Below are 16,344 nucleotides of genomic sequence, written 5' to 3'. Positions count from 1 at the left end.
AATTCCTCCCGATCGAGCCCGCCACTTCCCACAGTGGCCTGGCTTCTCTCACCACCAAAGCTCCAGCCAGAACGGTGACCGTGGGAGTCCGGGTCCACTGCGCAACTCGGCTCTGGTGTCCACCGCCTCCAGAGCACCGCCTCTGCTGCTCACCACCCAGGTGTGTTTTCCAGCACCTGGATTCCTCCCAGAGCCGCTCAGACTTTGCTCGGCTTGGGAGGGAGCAGTTGATCTGGCTCTCTCCCACTAACCCTATGGTAAACCCAGCCGCAGCCCCCGGGCCTGGGGCTGCAGCCCCAGGACCACACGCTTGTCCTGGGACCCTACCTTGTCGCAGCACTCCCCTTAGGATCCGTTCTTTGTTCTTTCGGTTCTGCCACAATCCTTGGTCCTCTGTTTTCAAAAATGCTGAAATATGTTGGTTGCTTGCCTTTCTACTCCATAGATTGGTCAGGATTTTCTCCCCTGAGCAGAGGAAAGCCAAATCTGCTCCTTCCTACTCCGACGCCATCTTAGATCCAGCCGATATGTATTTCTTGCTACTTTATTCCTTTAACTATGTCCTTCTGTTTGTTTGTTTGTTTGTTTTCTTATTCTTGTTCTTAAAGCAAGCCTTTTAACATTTCTTATAGTACTGGTTTGGTGGTAAAACTCCTTTAATTTTCATTTGTCTGAGAAGCTCTTTATTTCTTTTTCAATTTTAAATGATAACTTCTCTGGGTAAATAATCTTGGTTGTAGTTCCTTGCTTTTATTCAGTTCGAGTATTTTATGCCAATCCCTTCTAGCCTGCAGTGTTTCTGTTGACAGATCAGCTGACAGTCTAATGGGAGTTCCCTTGTAGATAAATAATTGTCTTATTTATTCAGTTTTATTGTCTTATTTATTTAGTCTCATGACTTTTAAGATTTTCTCTTTGTCTTTAACCTTTGCCATTTTAATTATTATATGCTTGGCTTGGGCCTTTTTGGATCCATCTTATTTGGCACATTTTGTACTTCCTTGACTTGTCATCTTTTTTCTTCACCAGGTTAAAGAAGTTTTTGGTTAATTATTTCTTCAAATATATTCTCCATCTCTTGCTCTCTCTCTCTAGTATTCCTATGATGTGAATGTTGTTATGTTTCATGTTGCCCCAAACTCCCCATAAACTGTCCTAATTTTTAAAAATTATTTTTTCTTCTCCTGTCTTATTAGGTGTTTTTTTCTACCTTGTCTTTTAAATCACTGAATCAATCCTCTGCTTCATCTAACCTACTGTCTATTTCTTTCAGTGTATTCTTCATTTCAGATATTGTATTCTTCCTTTCTGATTGGTACTTTTTGTTTTCTGTGTTCTTTTTCATGCTGTTGAGCATACTTATAACCATTACTTTAAACTCAGTATCTCATAAATTACTTGCCTCCATTTCATTTATCTCTTTTTCTAGAATATTCTTCTGTCCTTTCATGTGGAGCCTGTTTTATTGTCTCCACATTTTAGCTGCCTCTTTGTGTTTGTTTCTGTTAGATAGATCTGCTGTGATTGCCAGTCTTCATGGTGTGGCCTTATATAATAGGTGTCCTGTGGGGTCAGATGGTACAGTCTCCATTACTACCTAAGCTGGGTGCTCCAGGAATATCTCTTGTGTGGGTAATGTGGGTCCTCACATTGTAATTGAGTCTTGATTGCTTTTGGCCTGTTTGTATATGGGATCAACCCTCAGGCTGGCTAATTGTGAGGCTCATCCTTAACCATGGGATGTGAGCTGCTGTGCAGGTGCTGGCCACACTAAGAGGAATTTACCTCATCAGGTTTTGGTGACTGCCAAGATCTCCCTTTAGATATACTGCTTGTGAATATTATTGTCCTGATTTGATGTTTTTCTGAAGCTGGCCACTGGGTATGTTGATTCTGGGACTCTTGTAGCAACTCTGGTGCTGGCTAATTTAATATGCTGCCTTCACCTGGCCCTCAGCAACCTGTTTAGAGCAGTATTAATGTGGCTTCTTCTATAAATTCTCCATTATTAGAGTTCTCTCCAGCTAGTCTTCAGTTGGTTATTTAGGATGATTGTTCTATAATATAGTTGTAATTCCAGTTTAACCCTGGGAGAAGATGAATGTAGCTTCCACCAATTCTGCTGTCATCTTGGATCTACACTCAGCAATTTCTAAAAAATTATCTGCTTTGTATCAGGTACTGTTCCAGGCCCTGGCATACTATGTGACCAAGACAGGTGATTCTCTACCCTTTTAGAACTTACCAATAAGGTAGTGGGATGGAAGGTAAACAAATGTAATAATGTCAAATGACAATGAATACAGTGAACAATAAAGCATTGGGAAAAGATAACAAGTGAATGGGGTATAGTGTATGTGGGGAGGTCCAAGAATTCTGTTGGATATGGTATCTAGCAGAGATCTGGATCAAGTGAAAGAAAGCCACTTCTAAGAAAAACACATTCCAGGAAAGGCCTGTACTTTGAGAGCAGGAATCCTGGGATTCTGATCCTGGCTGCACTGCTGATTAGCTATATGACTTTGGGAAGTTTAGTACTCTCTCTGTGTATTCTGATTTATCCAGGTAGAACCAGTAAATATTCACATATAGTTTATAGGATGGTTCTGTTAGATAGGGCAAGCATCTCAAGGTCTAGGCAGTTCTAAATGTTATTTCTTGCGAAACATTAAAATGTAGCACAGTATTTTGCAGATGCAACTGTAAACAGGATAAGTTGACAGGGACTCAGCTAGATTAATGTAGCCACTTCATTTCTGCAATGAAGAAATCAACATGTAATTGACTAAACAGTATATATAAGCAATGACTCTGCCTTCTCTTTCAGGGAGGCAGAGCTTTTGATATGACTCCCCTGTCTCCTTCATTTGCTGCCAGTAAATAAAACTACTTTGCAACAAACACCTGGTTTTTTAATGGCACACCCCAAGTGGTGAACCCCTTCACTGGAATGTAGAAGGCCCTTGGTGAATATCAGTTCTCTTCCCTTGCAATGCTGGAGATGCTGGGAAATGGGTTGCCAGATATTCAATTCAGTACATGTCTTTAGTGGGGCTACTGTGCATTCACCTGGTCCACAACATATATTTGAGCACCTGCTGTGTACTGAGCAAGCTCAGGAGTACCACAGTGAAAAAAGCCAGCATAGTATATGTTCCTAAGTGTCTGTTTAATAGAACATGTTCTATGACAGCTTCATGTTTTAATGTTACACACCCTGCAGGGGACCGTAAGGGCATAGCCCCCAGTGCTTTCCATTTAACAGCTTTATGAGTTTGGCAAGTAATTTCTCTAGGCCCCAATTTCCTCACCTTTAAAATAGGATGATGATGATGATGATGATAACTACCTCATAAGGCTGTTGGGATAACTATCCTATGGAGGAGATATGCAGACCTTCTGGCTTGGGCCAGACACTGTTGGGGGTGTTCTGCATGTGTCATCTCTTTTAATCATTTCAGCATTCATTTTACAGATGAGGAAACAACTCAAAAATTTTAACCACTTTGTCCCAAAGTAATGGTGAGTGGGGGAACTTGAAATTTAAACTATTTGACTCTAAAGCCCCTCATGATGCAAATTCCTCCAAGAAGTGGTACTGAAGTTGCAAAGATGAGCACATTAGCACTAAGAGGGTCTAAATGGGGAGGGAGAGCTACTAAGTGGTTAAATTGACTGGTACAGGATCTCACAGCTCATAACAAGTCCAAGCTCAGAATTTCCAGTTCTAAGTGTGGAGCAACTTTGCTATATTATTTGTAGAACTGAATGAAATAAATATTTATTAAGTGATTCCACCTATAAAAAGAAGCAAAATGATTCCTGATGTGTTAGAGTGACCAGATATGGTTCTCTCCAAAGAAGTGATAAGAGTATTCTCCAAGAGAAAAATCTTTTTTAAAAATAATATTTTTATAATAACTTTAGATTTACAGTAAAAGTTGTGAGGATAGAACAAAAACTTTCATCTAGCTTCCCATAAAATGGTAACATCTTACCTAACCAAAGTGCTTTTATCAGAACCAGGACACTAACATCGATAACATTGTCTTAACTAAAGTACAGATTTGATTTGAGTTTCCAGTTTTTGCATTAATATCCTTTATCCAGGATCCTTTCCAGAATACCAAACTGAATTTTGGAAATCCTGTTTTAAGTTAAGAAATTATAACTTGTTCCCTTACTTATAAGTCTTGCATTCTGATCATGGGATAAAAATATACTGCATATCATGTAATGGTTTCTTTTCTCTATTTGGAGAAGAGTTAGGTGCCTCTAAACTTTCAATGGCACAGTCCTTGCACAAATTCGTTTCTCAGACTGAAGAAAAAAGGATAAATCAGTCCCATAGGACAGCGATTTTCAACAAGTGTGCCATAGCAGACACACTGGTATACTGCAAGAATTTTTAAAACATGTGCTACTTGACTATTTAGTCAGGGGCACTGACCTCTTTTTTCTTAGATTGTCAAATTTAAAAAATAAGAACAGCGAACACAACAATACCTGTCTGGTATAAATGAATCAAAATTATACCTATTTTTGTCAAATCAGCAAAAAATATAACATGTTTTGGTGTGCTGCAGAATTTTAGTGACTACTTTATATGTACTATGAGATGAAAAAGGTTGAAGAGTGCTGCAGTAGGATAATCTCTTGCTTTTTTTATAAGACCAAAATAATAAATTCAGAGGGGAAAAAACTGCCTGGATTTCCTCTTTTTTTTTTAATTATTGATCTGACACAAAGAAATTTATCTAGTTTTAATGTTTTGATTGACCCATCCCCAAACAGATTTCACTTTTATTGAATATCTTTTGCAATTCTTATTGGGAAAGATATGCATATCCTTTGAAATTCTGTTATTCTGTGTGTGTGCGTGTATTTCTCAAAGTAGGAGTTATTTTAAAGGGATGAGAAAATACTAGAGAGAGAAAATGAAAGAGATCTTTGTGAGTTTCACATTCATTTTAGCATAATTTTGTTTGAAATGTTGGTTAAATTAAATACATAGTGTGACACTTGTGTATTTGCATTCAAGCAATAGCTTTTTAGCTTATTTTTAACAGAGGTCTTACTGACCTTGGAGGCATTAGAACCATTGTTTCACATGGTTGAACAGTCTGTGTAGATTTCTCCAGTGTATTAGGCAAGAATGGGCTCTGACTAACATGGTGCCATCCCTCTTTAATCCCTTGTGTATTTGTGTCAACAAAATTAATTATGACAATTTTGGAAGAAAAGAAAATTCAAAGCAACTTTCTTCATGCATAAGCCTCTAGGTGATTTCATTGTGGGAGAAGCTCAGGGGACAGGATATCCTTCAATAACTCCTGCAGTGTTTTCCTGACTCAGTCATATTTTATAATGCTCTTAGGTCTTCAAGTGGTGCTCAGGTAGTTATGCAGTCAGTTTATCCATGCAAGTTTAATAGTTCTTGTCCCATGGGAACTTAGAAGAATTCTTGTGTGAACTAATAAAAGTCATTAAGGTAGAGTCTCTAATTCCAACTTGGAAGCAGTTGCTTTGACAAGTAACAAATAAATCTGAGCAGACCAGTCAAATGGGAAATTATCAACCCAAACCACCATTGCTTGAAGATTTTACTTCCTTTTAGTGAATTTCCCATTTATTACCACTTATATTCTTTTTATTCTTTTTCTCTTTTTTATTGATGTTCAAGTACAGTTGTCTCCATTTTCCCGCACCACTCCCCCCAACCCCAGCGAACCTCACCTCCCACTCTTGATTCTACCCACCTTTGGTTTTGTCCATATGTACTTTATACATGTTCCTTAACAATCCTTCCCTTTTCCCCACCATTATCCCCTCCCCCCTCCCCCCTGGTATTATAAGTTTGTTCTTAATTTCAGTGTCTCTGGTTATATTTTGCTTGCTTCTTTGTTTTGTTGTTTATACTCCTGATCCCAGCATTGAGCTCCCTGAGTGTACAACCTGAGAGTTATCACATCCTTGAGGATTGTTTCACTTTATGGCCACCTGACCTGTGCCATCAGCTAATACACATCTAACAGTCTCTTCCAGGATTCTCCCTGCATTGCCACAACAAGCAGTGCTTTTCCTCTACCTCTGCATATAAATCTTTTCATCCTCCAAGTGTCAGTATAGATATTTCCCTAACTCGCCCCATTCACCCCTCCCTGCAAAGTGTGTATGGTATAGACATGCATTTCTCCATGGGAACATTATTATCTCCAGATGAGAAAAATTGGCTCATAGTTGGAGGGGGTAGTATAAATAAATCTTCCATTTTATGTATAAAGTACAGATATGAATATGGTACATAAACAAATATTTAATAATTTGTCCATTATAATTTTATGGGGGAGACAATTAGGGAAAATATGTCTAAACAGGTTCTTAATTGAACACTAATGAACAAACTTGAGTGTTCATTCTTTCCAGCACAAGAGATCTCTCTCTAGCAGCTGCTCCCTCTCAGTGTCCTGAAGTAAGTAATATAAAAAGCAGGTAAAGATGAGAAATCAAGCAGGACCCACCCTACCATCTTTCCATCACTACAGCATGAACAAATGCTGTTGCTGTTATCTAGTTCAGGGGTTCTGTCTGCCCTTTGTTCTTTTTGCTTTACAAAAATATCAGTATGACATTGTGTTTGAAGATTCCAAGTTACCAAATTTTGTGTGTTTATATGCCTGGACCTACCAGAACAAATGGAAAAATGGCAATGTTCTGTAGCCATTGTGGGGAGCAACTGAAGGAGCAAACTGAAATAGAAAGGTCATCATGTAAATGTGAGAGCCATAAGAAGAAGACTGAGAGATATTGTTTGGCAACAGAGGCAATTTTAAGCCCACACTCCATGACCTATCTCCCTAAATGGCTTGGAAAAAATAAAATACTAACTTTCTTTGCCATTCTTTCAACCAGGGTGACACACAATAGAAAGTTGCTGGTGGTAAGGAAATTCTAAGAAGGTTTTTTATTTCTTACTAAAAGAGACAAGTATAAGTGTCCTTTAATTCTATCTTTGAGTGCAAATCTAATGGCAGTATCTGGCAACCATCTTGTAATCATGAGGCACCAATCTCAAGGGGAAAAAAAAAAACAGCACATGTGGATGACAAAACGGAAAGAAAGAAATAGACTGGCGTTTTGGGGACATCACTGAATAGCTAACCCAGTAGTACAGCTTCCCTGTTGTTCCATGGAATAATACATGTCTACACTGCTTAAGCCACTCTTAGTTGGGTTTCCTATTTAATACTTGCAGCTAAATGCATTCCTAACTGATATAGGAGATAATGTCAGATGATGAGGATGGAGAGAGAAACCTAAATCTTTGTCAGTCTTGATTATCCAGACTATTTATATAACATCAGGCCTCTGAAAACTCAGTTCATTAATACTCCTTGACAAGGACCATATCCTCATTTTAGTTATTATGTGACTTACATGTTGAAGTAGATTGGATGCTCTGACAAAGGGAAAGCCAGGATTCACAGGGAAGTTTCTGATCATCTCTTCCACTGGCAATGCCTTTGTTATCTGCAAACATGAAATCTTGGTGTCCCCAAGGCTATGAGATAACTACCCTGGCACCCCTGGCCCAACCCAGTAGGAAAAATAAACAAAATTCTCTCCCTCATCTCCTCTTCTTCAAGTTCTGTGCTCACTTCCCAATCACACAAAAACTCAGAGGGACAATACAACACAGAATAAGGATAAACTTGTGCAGTGTCATACAGGACAGTTTAAATCCTCCTAATCTTAATCCAAATGCTGGTCATTCCAGTGAACTTTTGCCTTTGCATAATCAACAGTCCCACTCAAGGGCTGATTTTTCTTTCTGTCTGTAAATGAGCAATATACTACCAATAGGAGAAAACTACTGGTAGTTTTAAAATAGTTTTTTGTTCCTACTTTTATAATTATTTCAGAATAATTGAGATTTACTGTTACTGTTTTAAAACATATCAAAGTAAGTATTAGTAGTATAATTTATTTTAGTGGATCATGGGTTAGAAATTTGCAAAGACTTTAGTGTCATGTTTTTGTTGCAAAAATTTGGAAACTAGACTGTAGATCAACCCATGTTGTCACAAATGGCAAAATTTTATTCTTCTAAACTGATGTTTAATATTCCATTGTATATATACACCATGACTTCTTTTTTTTTATTTTAATCATTGTTCAAGTACAGTTTTCTCCCTACTCCCATTCCAGCCCACCCACCCAACCCTCCCCCCTTCCCCCCATTACCCCCCACCCCTAGTTTTTGTCCATGTGTCCTCCAAATTTGTTCCTGTAATCCCTACCCATTCCCCCCTGAAATTCCCTCTTCTCTCCCCTCTGGCCACTGTCAGATTATCCCCTATTTCAGTGTCTTTGGTTATATTTTGCTAGTTTTTTTTGTTTTGTTTTGTTGTTTAGATTCCTGTTAAAGGTGATATCATGTGGTATTTGTCTTTCACTGCCTGGCTTGTTTCACTTAGCATACTTTCCAGCTCCATCCATGCTGTTGCAAAGGGTATGAGCTCCTTCTTTCTTTCTGCTGCATAGAATTCCATTGTGTAAATGTACCATAGTTTTTTGATCTATTCATTTACTGATGGGCATCTAGGTTGCTTCCAGCACCTAGCTATTGTAAATTGTGCTGCTATGAACATCAGGGTGCAAAGGTTCTTTTGTATTGGTGTTTTAGTGTTCTTAGGATAGAGTCCCAGCAATGGAATTGCTGGGTCAAAAGGCAGATCCATTTTTAGTTTTCTGAGGAAGTTCCAAACTGCTTTCCATAGTGGTTGTATCAGTCTGCAGTCCCACCAACAGTGCACTAGGGACCCCCTTTCTCCACAGCCTCTCCAACACTTGTTGTTTGTTGCTTTGTTTATGATAGCCATTCTGACTGGTGTGAAGTGGTATGTCATTGTGGATTTAATCTGCATCTCTCTGATGGCTAGCAATATTGAGCATCGCTTCATGTGTCTTTGGATTTTCTGTATGTCCTCCTTGGAGAAGTGTCTGTTCAAGTCCTTTGCCCATTTTTTAATTGGGTTACTTGTCGTCTTAGAGTAGAGTCGTGTAAGTTCTTTATATATTTTGGAGATTAAACCCTTGTCGGAGGTATCATTGGCAAATATGTTTTCCCATACAGTTGGTTCTCTTTTTATTTTGATACTGTTTTCCTTAGCTGTGCAAAAGCTTTTAATTTTGATGAGGTCCCATTTCTTTATTCTTTCCTTTATGTCCCTTGCTCTAGGAGACAAGTCAGTGAAAAAGTTTCTGCGTGAAATATCTGAGATTTTCCTACCTACGTTCTCTTCTAGGACTTTAATGGTGTCATGCTTTATATTTAAGTCTTTTATCCACCTTGAATCTATTTTTATATAAGGTGTAAGTTGGTGCTCGGGTTTCATTTTTTTGCACGTAGCTGTCCAGTTCTCCCAACACCATTTGTTGAAGAGGCTATTTTTATTCCATTTTATGTTGCTGCTTCCTTTGTCAAATATTAATTGACCGTAGAGGCTTGGGTTTATTTCTGGGCTGTCTGTTCTGTTCCATTGGTCTATGTGCCTGTTTTTATGCCAGTACCAGGCTGTTTTGATTACAGTGGCCTTGTAGTATAGTTTAGTGTCAGGTATTTTGATTCCTCCTACTTTACTCTTCTTTCTCAAAATTGCAGCAGCTATTCGGGGTCGTTTATGGTTCCATATAAATTGTTGAAGTGTTTGTTCTATGTCTGTGAAATATGCCATTGGTACTTTAATAGGTATTGCATTGAATGTGTAAATTGCTTTTGGTAGTATGGACTATACACCATGACTTCTTGATCCATTCATCTATTTATGCACACCTAGGAACCTGAAGGGTATTAAGCTAAGTGAAATAAGTCAGAAAGGATACAAAAATACTGTGTAATTTCACTAACATATAGATTCTAAAAAAATAAAAATAAAAATAGACTTATAGAAACAGAAACCAAAGGGATGGCTACCAGAAGGAAGGAGGGAAAAAGGTGAATGAGAAGGGAATATAGTCAATAATGTGATAAATTTTCACAGTGACAGAAAAATACTAGAATTAGTGAGAAGATCAGATTGTAAGGTATAAAAATATTGAATCACTATTTTGTACATCTGAAATTAATATAACAAAAATGTTTGTATACCATGTTTAAATTTAAAATATTTTAAAAATTAAGCAAAACATAACCAAAGACACTGAAAGAGAGAACAGGCTGACAGTGACCAGATGGGAAAGGGAGGGAATTTCAGGGGAAAAGGGGAAGGGTTTACAGGAACAAGTATAAAGGACACATGAATAAAAACTAGAGGGTGTGGAAATGGGAGGGAGGTGGGGAGGGCTGGTGGGGTGGGCTGGGATGGGGGTAAAAGACAGAAAACTGTATGTGAACAACAATTAAAATAAAATTTAAAAATGAAATAAACAATCTGAGGTTTAATAGCTGTGAAAAGAAAAATTTAAAAAAGTAATATGGAAACCAGAGAAAATAAAAATGACAAAAATTAATCATGGTACTATTATCAACAGATGATGTTGGGGTAATATTTTGTTTTTGTGCATACATATCTATACCTATAGGAGGTACCTATTCCTATATCTATACCTTAGTTATCTATCTATATCAATAAATAATGTGAAATCATACACATACATATATATAAATATTTCTATTTCATGACCACATATTAATTTAATATATGTTGTTTTCATTTTCCCATTTCCCTAAGTATTCCTTGACACCTTTTTAAATAATGGCATAAAATTTCATTAAGTAGAAAAATACATTTTTCAGCTTCCGGCCAAGATGGAGGCATAGGTGGTTGCACTGTACCTCCTCGTGCAACCAAAACTAAGGACAACAAGAATTTACAAACAAAAAACAACCAGAAGAAAGAGAAATGAACCTAACGGAAGTCTGAATACCATACAACCAGTCCGGTAAGAAGGGATGGAGTCAGAGGCCTACGGGGAGGGGTCAAGGGGTCCCAGCAGGAAAAAGCAGTGGCTGGCAGATGCAGGCGCGCAGGGTGCAGACTGCAGTTGGTGAACCCCAGATGCGCAGGGGTGACTGACAGACCAGTGGCAGACCCTGGGCGTGGAAGTAACTAGCAGATCCAGTGAAGCGCGCAAAGCAGCTGGCTGTCTGCAGCCTCACATTCCCCAGCAGACAAACTAAACGAAAATGGGCAGTGACACAGACTGTGCAACCCAGGGACCCCAGCGCTGGGAAATAAAGCCTAAAGGCACCGACTGAAAACACCTGTGGGAGTTGAGGCCGGGAGATTCTCTCAGCCTCACAGGAGGCTCTTTGGAGAAACCCACAGAGTCCAAGAAAGTACACAATCCCACCCTCATGGGAGCCAGCACCAGAGAGGCCCAATTTGCTTGTGGAAAGCAGCAAAGGGGACTGAAGTCCTAGAGAGAGCAGAGCAGGAGCCATTGTTCCCTCTCAGACCCTGCCCCCACATACAACATCACAACCCAGTGTCTGAGGTGCCCCACTCCAGTGAACACCTAAGGCTCCGCCCTTCATATGTAACAGACGTGACCAGACCAAAGGAAAAAAAATAAAATAAAATAAAAAGATGGCTCAAACAGAGTTAAAAGCCCCAGAGTCAGTTTTTTTTAAGTGACTGAGAAATAGTCAGCCTATCAGATGCACAGTTCAAAGCACTGATGATCAGGATGCTCACAGAATTGGTGGACTTTGGTCATAAATTAGATGAACAAATGCAGATGACAATAAGAGAAATGAAGGAAAATGCACAGGGAACCAAAAGTGATGGGAAAAAAACTGGGTTTCAAATCAATGGAAGGGACCAGAAGGAGGAAAGAAACAACCAAACAGAAAAGAATGAAGAAACAAGAATTCAAAAAAATGAGGAGAGGCTTAGGGACCTCCAGGACATCTTTAAACATTCCAACATCCAGATTATAGGGGTACCAGAAGGGGAAGAGGAAACACAACAAGTGGAAAAGTTATTTGAACAAATAATAAAGGAGAACTTCCCCAATACGGCAAAGGAAATAGACTTTCAGGAAGTCCAGGAAGCTCAGAGAGTCCCCAAAGAGGTTGGACCCAAGGAGGAACACACCAAGGCACATCATAATTACATTGCCCAAGAGAAAAATGAAGGAGAGAATTCTAGAAGCAGCAAGAGATAAGGGGACAGTTACTTACAAAGGAGTTCCTATCAGACTGTCAGCTAATTTCTCAAAAGAGACCTTGCAGGCAAGAAGGGACTGGAAAGAAGTATTCCAAGTCAAGGCAAGGACCTACATCCAAGAATACTCTATCCAGCAAAGCTTTCATTTAGAATGGAAGGGGAGATAAAGTGCTTCTCAGATAAGGTCAAGTTGAAGGAGTTCATCATCACCAAGCCCTTATTATATGAAATGTTAAAGGGACTTATCTAAGAAAAAGAAGATAAAAAAATATGAACAGTAAAAAAAAGGATATCAAACTCACAGTTAGTAACAACCATTCCTAAAACAAAAGCAAACTAATCAAACAAAGAGAACAGGCATGGAACCACAGAAATGGAGATCACATGGAGGGTTAGCAACAGGGAAGTGGGAGGAGGAGAGAGAGGAAAAGATATAGAGAATAAGTAGCATGGAAAATAGGTAGAAAATAGGGGGACAGGAATGGTGTGGGAAATGTAGAAGCTAAAGAACTTATGACACATGGACATGAACTAAAGGGGGGGAATGTGGGTGGGAGGGGGTGGGCAGAGGGGAGGGGAGTGAAGGGGGAAAATGGGACAACTGTAATAGCATAATGAATAAAATATATTTTTAAAAAAGAAAAGAAAAATACATTTTAAAAGTTCAATTGTTATATCTTAGAATTTTTTCCTATTTTCATCAACATAAATATTGCTATAATGAATATTGTAAATAAATACTTGGGCATGCTTTGGGGTCATTTTAATAAATATCCTAGGGTTTCATAGTGAAAGAAAACTGGAAATTAGTCTGAATAAAGTATTATTTATTTATTTATGTATTTATTTTTAAATTTTAATATATTTTATTGATTATGCTGTTACAGTTATCCCATTTTTTCTCCCTTTTATTCCTCTCTACTCTGTATCTCCCTCCCACCATTATTCCCCACCTTAGTTTATGTCCATGAGCCATACATATAAGTTCTTTGACTTCTGTATTTCCTATACTATTTTTTACCTCTCCCTGTCTATTTTCTACCTACCATTTATACTTCTGTTCCCTTAACCATTTTCCCCATTCTCCCCTCTCCCCCTTCCACTGATTACCCTCCATGTGATCTCTATTTCTGTGAATCTGTTCCTGTTCCAGTTTGCTTAGTTTTTGTTTTAGTTTTTTTTGGTTCAGTTGTTGATAGTTGTAAGTTTGTTGTCATTTTCTGTCATAGTTTTGATCTTCTTTTTCTTATACAAGTCCCTTTAACATTTCATACATTAAGGGCTTGATGATGATCAACTCCTTTAACTTGACCTTATCTGAGAAGCACTTTATCTGCTCTTCCATTCTAAATGATAGCTTTGCTGGATAGAGTGATCTTGGATATAGGTCCTTGCCTTTTACAACTTGGAATACTTCTTTCCAGCCCCTTCTGGCCTGCAAGATTTCTTTTGGGATGTCAGTTGATAGTCTTAAGGGAACTCCTTTCGAGGTAACTGTTACCTCTTCCCTTGCTGCTTTTAAGATTCTCTCCTTAGCTTTAATCTTGGGTAGTGTAATTATGATGTGCCTTGGTGTGTACTTCCTTGGGTCCAACTTCTTTGGGACTCTCTGAGCTTCCTGAACTTCCTGAAAGTCTATTTCCTTTGCCAGACTTGGAAAGTTCTCCTTCATTGTATTTTCAAACAAGTGTTAAATTTCGTGCTCTTCCATTCCTCTTTATGGAATCTCATCATTTGGATTTTGGAACGTTTAAAGTTGTCCTGGATGTTCCTAAGCCACTTTCCATTTTTTTGAATTCTTATTTCTTCATTCTGTCCTGGCTGAATGTTTATTTATTCCTTCTGGTCCAAACCATTGATTTGAGTGGTGGTTTCTTTCCCTTCACCATTGGTTCCCTGTACATTTTCTTTTATTTCACTTTTCATAGAACTTCACTTTTTCCTCTATTTTGTGACTGTACTCAACCATTTCTGTGAGCATCCTGATTACTAGTGTTTTGAATTCTGCATCTGATAGGTTGGCTATCTCTTCATCCCTTAGTTATATTTTTTTCTGGAGCTTTGATCTTTTATTTCATTTGGGCCATATTTTGTTGTCTGGGCATGCCTTTTATGTAGTAAGTAGTAAAACCTTAGGTATTTGCCAGGGTGGGGTAACCCACAGCACTGTGTTGTGGTGCTGTTTCTTGGGGAGGGGTCTGAGAAGGAACAATGCAGCTTGCTCAGCTCTCACCCTACTTTCTGTCACTTCCCCCACTACCCACAAGCAAATTGGGCCCTTCTGGTCCCAATTCCTGGTAGGTGGGCTTATGTACATTCTAGGACACTGTAGGTCTCTCCAACAAATTCTCCTGTGAGGCTGGGAGTTTCTCCTGCCACCTAACCCTCACAGGTTTCTTCATCAGAGGTTTTGAGGATTTATATCCCTATGCTGGAACCCTGGGTTGTGCAATCCCTCTCGCCCTTCAGTTGTTCCTCCCAGTTTATTGGCATACAAATGTGGGACTACTGGCTCTGCTAGCAGCTACTTTGCCCAATCTGCCAGTCTCCAACATGCTGTAAGTCTTCTCCACCCTGGCTGCCCATCTCTGCCCCTCCTACTGGTCTTGATGAATATTTCTTCTTCAACTTTTTGATTGTTGGACTTCCATACAGTTCAATTTTCTAGCAGTGCTGGTTATTTTTGTTTTTAAATTTATTGTTGCCCCTTTTTTTTGGTTTTGCAAGGAGGCAAAGTGTATCTACCTTGAATAAAGTATTATTTAAATAACATGTTATTCAACCATATCAATAAAATGTTATCTATCAAAGGTTGTGCAGCTCTTTACTGAGGCCATTACTCCTATTTTAATGTACCAAAATCTCAATATTTTTGTGTTCTTGAGTTGCTGAACTTTTAGACCACTTTAGGTAAAAGCAGTCTTTTCTCAATAATCTTTAATGATAATTTGGCACTTAACCAACCAAGAAACTATACTGCCAAACAAAGAAGTGACTAAGTCTCTGGTGAGATTTCCTGCTTTGGTATATTTAAATGATGAGAGCTTCATTTTCCAAGCCATTTGATCATAATGCTTGTCAGTGAACAAATAGATGCATTTCTGCATTCATGTTATTTTATGTTGATTAGGCAGTAAGGAGTGTCTTATAATTGATTTACAACTCATTTTATATTCATCAAGTTATTATTGAAAGATAAAAACCTGGATTTAACAGCAAAACAATAATAATGTTACATGTAACAGACCCAGGGAGAAAAAAATCGTGTTTAAGTCTATTTTTTTAAAGCAATGCTATTTCTTGTTTTTGTTCAAGTGGTCATCCAAATAGTTCAGCTTTTCTCCCAGCCACTGTCAGGACTTAGTTTCCTTCCTTCGAATTGGCATGTGGCACTGACACTGCCATTACCCATGTGCCTTTTAGGGCCAGAAGGTCCTGCAAACCCACTGGCTGGTATATCTGCAAGGTAGGTAAAGAGACAATCTCTTCCTCCCCTTGGGTTTATATTTGTTTCCCATGTGGGCCATACCAAGTGGTTTCTCAGTCTAAACTTCTGTGTACTCCAGGAGGCTCTGGACCTCAATTAATCCCTCCTTTTTTCCAGGATAGACTGACAGGTTTCTTCAATACAGCACCTTCCCTGCCACAATTTAAACCTTGATGGTGCATGTGCCCACCTTCCTCTGGTCCCACCCCGTCAGGTACCAGAAAGGGATAGGTTGGCTTTTTCTCCTATCCAACCATTTTTGCTAGCCTTATGCATGCTCAGTACAATGTTTCCTCCTGCCACCATCTTGCCTGGGGTTGGGGAATCTGTTGCCAGGGGCAGGATACAGTGCTCTGAGGCAGAGCATTCACAAGGCACTTGGTTATCTAGATAACAGGGCCTCACCCACTACCTCAGGCAGTTTGTAGTCTCCTCCTGTGGCCCCATGTGTCTCTAATGGTCTGATCATGCTATCAGTATTAATTCCCCCCATCAAAACCCCAGAATCCTGTATTCTACAAGGGCCAATGGACGAATGTTTCATTCTTCTGTAATTACTTCTTGCCAGCAAAGGATGTAGCCTTACCTATCCCAGAGATTTTTACTGTCCAACAAGGAAAGGGAGGTAGGGATCAGGAATGGAGGGAGGGCTTTATACTACAGAGAAGGATCTTGCTAAGTCCA

Source organism: Phyllostomus discolor, chromosome 7 (assembly GCF_004126475.2).
Source record: "Phyllostomus discolor isolate MPI-MPIP mPhyDis1 chromosome 7, mPhyDis1.pri.v3, whole genome shotgun sequence".
In the NCBI taxonomy this organism is placed as follows: domain Eukaryota; kingdom Metazoa; phylum Chordata; class Mammalia; order Chiroptera; family Phyllostomidae; genus Phyllostomus; species Phyllostomus discolor.
The sequence above is the reverse complement of the archived record's forward strand: the minus strand, read 5'-3'. Positions refer to the sequence as shown.